This window comes from Colobus angolensis, unplaced genomic scaffold (genome assembly GCF_000951035.1).
Source record: "Colobus angolensis palliatus isolate OR3802 unplaced genomic scaffold, Cang.pa_1.0 Scaffold1, whole genome shotgun sequence".
Taxonomy (NCBI): Eukaryota; Metazoa; Chordata; class Mammalia; order Primates; family Cercopithecidae; genus Colobus; species Colobus angolensis.
In genome coordinates, this window is record NW_012110918.1 from 7,618,773 (window position 1) to 7,626,532 (window position 7,760).

General features: G+C 37.3%; 1 long non-coding RNA gene across 1 annotated transcript; it reads right to left on the minus strand.

Moving 5' to 3' along the window:
- Positions 1–1,882: 1,882 nt before the first annotated feature.
- LOC105506573 lies at positions 1,883–6,013 on the minus strand. Its single transcript, XR_001000949.1, has 3 exons — positions 5,932–6,013; positions 4,183–4,334; positions 1,883–2,011 (listed from the first exon to the last, which is right to left on the minus strand). It is a non-coding gene; the product is annotated as an uncharacterized LOC105506573 (long non-coding RNA).
- Positions 6,014–7,760: the final 1,747 nt, after the last annotated feature.

The following is a 7,760-nucleotide window of genomic DNA, read 5'->3' on the forward strand; positions in this document are numbered from 1 at the left end:
TGAAAGTATCCATAGGAAGAATTGGGCTGAGATGAAATCCACATCAGCACAGCACAGAGAACATGAGAAAAACAAAATGCCCTTGTTTATGTGACTGTTCAATTCTCATCCTGTTTACACTCCACACTCTGCCCTGGATGGATGACACACTGCTCCAAGTCCCTCAAGGTCATCAGGAAGATTGTGACCCAATCTGACATCTGGTCGTGGAAAGTTGCATTTCTTTCTTATTTTATAAAATGCATATGTTGGGGGGCTGGGGGAAAGAAGACCAAGTTTGACCCCCTCCAATCCATTTAATAACAGCTAACATAAATTGGGCTTTTCTTATATGCCAGGGACTGTTATATATATTACACACATTTTCTCATTTGTTTCTCATAGAGGGTGATAAAATGTATCAGTTTGCTCAGCACTGATGGGTTCCCTGGAACTTGGCTGTATTTGTGTGTTCTCATGCTGCTAATAAAGAAATACCCAAGACTGGGTAATTTATAAAGAAAAAGAGGTATAATGGACTCACAGTTCCACGTGGCTGGAGAGGTCTCACAATCATGGTGGAAGGCAAAACAGGAGCATAGTCACGTCTTACATGGTGGCAGGCAAGAGAGATTGTGCTGGGGAAATCTGATTTATAAAGCCATCAGATCTCATGAGACTTACTCACTACCACAAGAACAGTATGGGGAAAACCACCCCCATGATTCAATCATCTCCACCTGGCCCCCCCTTGACACGTGGAGATTATTACAATTTAAGGTGATATTTGGGTGGAGACACAGCCAAACCATATCACTGGCTATAACTGAGTGTCCTGGGCAAGCTGGGACTGCTGGTCACCCTCCACGAGGAAGGTGCTCAATTCCATTTTGCAAATGAAAGAACTGAAGTCAGAGGAGTACCAAGGGTGGCGAGGCCAGTAGGGACTTTTCAACCTGGGCTTTTAAATCACTATAAGATACCAGCTATGGAGAGCATCTTCCTATGGGAGAAAGTTGTAGCACATCAGTGAATGGATGAAGTTAGCTGTTGCTTTCTTTTTTTTTAAACTTTTAGGTTCAAGGGTACAAACGCAGGTTTGTTAAATAGGTAAACTTGTGTCACAGAAGTCTGATGTACAGATCTTTTCATCACTCAGGTACGAAGCCTAGTTATTTTTTCCGCTCTTCTCCCTCCTCCCATCTTCCACCCTCAAGTAGACCCTGTGTCTGTTGTTCCCTTCTTTGTGTTCATGAGTTCTCATCATTTTTCTCCCACTTATAAGTGAGAACATGCAGTATGTGGTTTTCTGTTCCTATGTTAGTTTACCAAGGATAATAGCCCCTAGTTCCATCCATGTTCCCACAAAAGACACGATCTTGTTCTTTTTTATGCTTGTATAGCATTCCGTGGTGTATATGTACCACATTTTTCTTGTCCAATCTGTCATTGATGGAGATTTAGGTTGATTCTATATCTTTGCTATTGTGAATAGTGCTGCAGTGGGCAAAGGAAATGAAATGAAACTTTGCAAATGAAATGAACAGACATTTTTCAAAAGGTGTACATGCAGCCAACAAGCATACGAAAAAAATGCTCAGCATCACTGATCATGAGAGAAATGCAAATCAAAACCATAATGAGATACCATCTCACACAAGTCAAAATGGCTACTATAAAAAAAGTTTAAAAAAGAAAAAATAGATGCTGGCAAGGTTGCAGAGAGAAGGGAACACTTATACATTGTTGGTGGGAGTGTAAATTACTTCAACCATTGTGGAAAGCAGTGTAATGATTCCTCAAAGAGCTAAAAACAGAACCATTCGACCCAACAATCCCATTGCTGGGCATGTACTCAAATGAATAGAAGTCATTCTACCATAAAGACACGTGTACACAAATATTCATGGCTGTTGCTTTCTTTATTACAAAGGGTTTCATATCCTCCTGGACTGAGTTTCTCTGTTGTTGATGCTGTTGGTGTTTGTCTGCTCTATGGTTGTTACACTTCCATAGGATTTGGAGGCATAATCTGAAATGTTAAATAACAGACTTTTATTTTTCTAACTAGTGTCATTCCATCTTTGAAAGAAAAATAAGAACAATGACATTAGCATTAGCAACTCTGAAAGGATCAAGACCTGATCTTCATAGTTCTATTACTTTCTTTTTCTATTTCCCCCTAAAAATAAGTCTTAGCTCCAGTAACTTTCTATGAATTACAATTTCAGGAGTGACCAGGGCTTCTCAAATGGCACTTTCTTAGCTTCCACATACCTTCCAAATGTATATCAAGGCTTCACATCACCTGTTATACTGCCTCTATAAAACAGGTTCACAGAGTGGGATCCACGGCATGGAGTCGACCAAAGAAGTTATCATCTCAAGTTATAAGGAAGCTCAGGAAGAAAGGTTTCACGTGGAAAAATGATTTTCCAGTCTCTTAAATAATTGTCCACGGATGGACTTACTTAAACAAGAGCTTAAGTATACTTCAAAAGAAACCAGGGATTATAGCTGCAAGATGAACATTGCATCAATATAAGGGCCACTTGGGGACACTCTGAAATCCCAGGGCAAAATTGACTGTCTTGGTTTGACAGAAGAATAGGGCTAATTGGGGGTTTAGGCTGATTTTGTTTTTTGTGAGTCATTTTGTCTGTGAACATGCCTTACAAATTAAAACACACCCAAAAAATCCCTAGGTGTGAGATAATTAAAGTTTTAAACCTGGTCACTTGTAAATCACAAAAGCGCTGGATGAAAGCCATGCTGTTTGGAGGCTTTTGTTTTTCTTTTTAAAATCTTAGGGTTTGCTGAGCTTATAAAGACTCCTTGAATCAAATAAAAAGTGAGGGTTTTTGGAGAGAGTCATTCTCTTCATATCAGATGCATTTTAGTCTATAATTTTCCACTCTGGCTTATGTGGCTGTCTAGGCTTGATTCCATCAACTCATTTAATCTCCGATTTCATAAAAAAACATGCTTTCTGTTTATCTTTGTCCAACTGAGTGCAATCTGTGCTTTCTAGCTCTCCTAACAATCCCAACTTTTTGAATTTTGTATCAGAATGCCTGTGTGGCACGGTAAATCTAGGCTGTCCTTGACAGGTTAGAAACTGCATACTCCTAGTGAGAAAATTAAGTGACTGCTCCCAAAGACACTCACTTAGCAAATTCTAACCTAAAAACAGATCATCACTTTAATTTACTGTGATTAAGTGAAGTGGGGGAGAGAAGTTAACGCAAATCAATGCATAGCTATAAGTTTTCAAAAAAATAAATGCTGAAGTTTCCCCCACAAACACTTAATGTTCATATGCAAGCTAGTTGCTGAATTAGGGAAAATTTAGCATTCGACACAAGCTCATCTGAAACCAACCAAAAACAGAAACCTGAACTGAATTTGCTTACTGCTACATCCCTCTATTTTGTAAAGCTCAGAAGACTTCTTATGCTTCAAGGAAAGTTTGATAAATAACCATCTGACCAACAGAGGCTTGACATTTTAGTATCATTTTAATATCCTACCTAATTTGTATATATAGGTCAGAGCTGTCCTACTGACCCATATATACAGATGAGATGCCTGAGTAAAACGATTGTCTTTTATTACTATTCAAGGTCCTTGTTTTGTGTATTGGGTTGGTGCAAAAGTCATTATGGTTTTAAATATAATTTTGGGATGAATTTATAAAGATATATTCTACTTCAATGTATGCATCATTACACCAAATAGATTCCCAACATTCTATCAATCAATCATTCTTATGGTCACAAACATTTGTTTCCCAAAAATATTTATAAAATTCTGTTTGTCAGCCCCCTCATATATATTTTCGATCTCTCCTATCTCAAATACTTACTACTTTGGAAACCAAAGCCCAAAATAAGTATTAATTCTCTACCCACACACACACACATATACAGCAATAACTTGCAAATAAGAGTATGGTGGGAAAGAAAAGAGAGAGAGGACAGTCTACCACATGTCATGAAACAGACTTGCTTAATTTCACTCTGTATGGGGAATAAAGTGTTAGAAATAACCCAAACAGCTGAGATGAAAGGCATTACTTTTGGTTATTCATTTGTTTTTATTTCCAGCTCATCATCTGTTATACAACTTTAGCCTTTTTAAAATGAATTTATTTGTAAATAAGAATAATGAGTTGGCAACTGGATTCAGGTCTGACCATTTTACCTGAGCAATGAAAAAATAAATGAGGTAGCGGTGTGCAAAACCATCTGACTCCCCTTTGAAATCCTCTTGTTTCCTCCTGAGATTGTCTAATTATAGAGTAATGCTGGAAGTATTCTTCACTTGCAGATTAATTAGTTGATGCTTAAGCAGTTCTTTGAGCATAAAAGGCAACATGTAAATCTAAGTGTAATCAATCATCCTCAAGCTAATGATCATTTAATTAGTGCTTTCTGCTAGTTTAACAGTCCCTAAAGAAGAGGGCAATTTAGGGAAGGGTCTCCAACCATTGCAAAGAAGTTGGATGTAGCTATAACTAGAATGAAAAACAATGTTCAAAATGAAGGTTTTAACATTGGAAATAAATTGGAAATTGACTCTCCCTTCTTCTGCTGACTAACAGCCATAAAGGAACTGAAAATGAAGCTTATCTTTTAGTAGCATTTGCATTTTTCCAGAATTAGGAATCACATTTCAAATTGTGCTTATCTGATGTTTTATGGCAAAACCAAATACTTGAGGTGATATTTATAGGGCAGAAAAAAAGTTAACTCTGGAGTGTTTGTAAATATTATGAAGGCTTAACTTCCTGCATTCTTGGTAAAATGGTATCCTAAATAGGAAATGATGTCCAAGTTGAAAGTCATACGATAAAGCTAGTTGTTTTGTAAAATACTTGTATTAGACCTTCTTACATGATTTTCTAATTATTTCTGTATTACTTCCCCTATTTGATTATATACTCAAAGCCAGGCGCCTTGCCTATTTCCAGCCTTATTCAGCTAAGAGTCAGCATTCATTAAGTGAGTGAATCAATGAACAAATAATAACTAGAAATATACCTGTACAACAGATATGAGCAAATGTGGCTTCGGGTATAAAAATTATTCTTCTGAACTTAAAAAATACTATGTCAAAGAAAATGTAAACAGTTCTGTTTGTCAATTAAGTCCCCATTCTAATGCTTGGCTAACACAAACATCATCACAAAGAGATCGTCCAGCCAACATGCTCCAGTTACCCAGCACTGCAAGGAGCCGTATTGGTTTACCTAATCAATAGCTGCATCACATGAGTTTTTAAAGCCACAGTTTTCTCAACTATGAATTGGGGCAATTGTGACAGTCACATGGAATGATCACAAAACCAACCAAATAATTATTTAATAGGTGTCAGCACAATTAACATTAGTTGATTTTTCTTTTTACAAAACTTTAACTCAACAGAGAAAAAAATTTAAAACTTTGCTGAAAATATGTGTAGTCCTATCTTCCATGGACAAGAATTTCCTTTGCCAACTGATAATTCAAATAGCACAAAAGCAACATTAGAGATCAGCACTGATACCTCATGATAGTAAGAGGCAGACACCTCAAACCTAAGCTTTCAGGGATGTTGTAAAATTCATCATTTAAAAAGAGACTTTTTAAAAGGCAATAGCAGTTATGAAGATATATGTCATATTAGCTTTTTCTCAAAAGAAAAAAAAAAGATGCAGAGAATTTAACCGTGAAATAAACAGTGGTATAATTAGGATAACAGTAATACTATTTAAAATGTTACTCAAAAAAAGAAACACTTCAACAATAGTAGTAGATGAGTGTTTCAAAGTACTCAGATGTCTATCATGTTTTTCAGAAGGATGGTTTTCATGTTCCTATCAGAACTCATGGAAGAATTTCTATATGCAATTTCCTCAAAAAAATCTCCACATCTAAATCTGACAAGACAGAACTTTTGGGCATTCCTTACCGAATAGGCTGGTCATACAGCAGCACGCATTTGACTGCATTCCAAAACGTGTGTCTTAAGAGGCTCTACTGAAAAGGTCCCTGCAGAAGACGAATACACAAAAACTATCTTAGAACCACAGGTAAAGCCTTGGATGCAAAAACCACATTCACCCTACAGTCTTTTGACAATGGTTTTTCATAACTTAGCCTCTGACTTCTCTTAATTCTCGAGCGGATTTAATACCATCGACTTCTACAGCGTATAAATAATCTTGGTCTATGCACCCAAAGTCATGTAAGACAGTAGAAAAGAACCTACCTCAATGTGAGTAAAACATCAATTTTTAGAAAATCATGAATCTGTGTAAAGCAAGGCAGGAGAAAAGCAGATATTGCTAATACCAATAGATTAAAACTTAGACCAAGAAAAAAGCCACCACTTTGTAAATGTTATCTTGGACAAATCTAAAGTGGTGTCTAACATTTTTCCTTGGCTCCTTTTCTGAATATGAATGCTTTCTGCATTTGCTTGAAATTATGAGAATTTTTTAAAACTCCGAAAACAGAACAAAATTTTTATCATTGCTGATTTATTCTCAAGCTTTCCCTCTTTCAAGAAAACACAGAGGAAAAATAAAAACGATATAACAAATAAACAAACCTAAATAAGAGATGCTGAATTCTGCTACATTTATCATTTTGTAGAAGCATGAGTAAAACAAGATAAAACACGGGAGTGTTCATTTACACAGGTTACAAGCTTTACGAAATGCAAAGGAGCTGTATTTTACCATAGGAAGCCAAATGAAATAGGGTGAAACAGAAGTCGATCATATTCAAATAATTAAAATACAAATATATTTCATGAAGACTCTGATTCCAGACCTCCGCCCTCACTGTCTTCCACCCCCTTTTATTGGAATCTCTGAAACCATTTTGCTTGGGGCAGAAAGTAGATTTTAGTATAGCAGGAAAAATGCCAAACATCCATGGCAACTTAGAATTTTTCCACTTTCTTTACATGTTCAATTGAGACCTTCATAAAATTATAAATGAAAGGATACATTATGAGCACTTTCTTTGAAGGGGAAAAAGAGGGTGGGGGGAGGCCTTGCCTGGAAGTAAAATTTTGGAGTCTATATCCTTCTTCTGTGCAGCAGAACTCTTGGGAGCTTTCTCTGCCAACAGCACGACCCCTAAAAAAAAAGCTTGCCTTTGCCTTCAGAATTCAAAAAAGTAGAACCAGCAGTTTGCTCCCCTGACTGTGGGTGAGACGTTGATCACTAGGTGGGGACTGGAAAGTCCTGGGCTCCACTTTCTTGTCCCTCAAGGACTGAGGTCAGTGTGTCTTGGCGCCTTATATCCACCCTCTCCACCCTCCCACCTTCCTTCCCCCCCACCAGGGATTCACTCCTGTTTACATTGGGGAGACTGCAACTTCTGTTTCTTAATGTTTAAAAGAAGTTTAAAAGCTTATAAAAAGGCTCTTAAGATTTCTTGGACACCAATCATCTCTTACAGAACAATATATTGATGAGTTAAGTGTAAATGAATCAGAAACCTACGTATTAAATTTCCCTTGACATGAACATCGGTTTAAAATATTAATGGAAAAAATGCCCGGGGCTCGAAGTATTGGGGGTTTTCTCAAACCCAAAATGCTTGAACATGGAGTGGAAATCCATTTAGATCAGCCAGGTTTGCTGATCGTCCCTCTCAACCTCCCCTAGATTGTAGTTACCGTGGAGGGAGTAGTATTTCCAGCTATTGACCATCTGGCTGGGGACAGATCACATTCCTGGTCATTATGCTTGCATCTCAGCAGAAGCCCAAGGCTGGGCTGAGGCT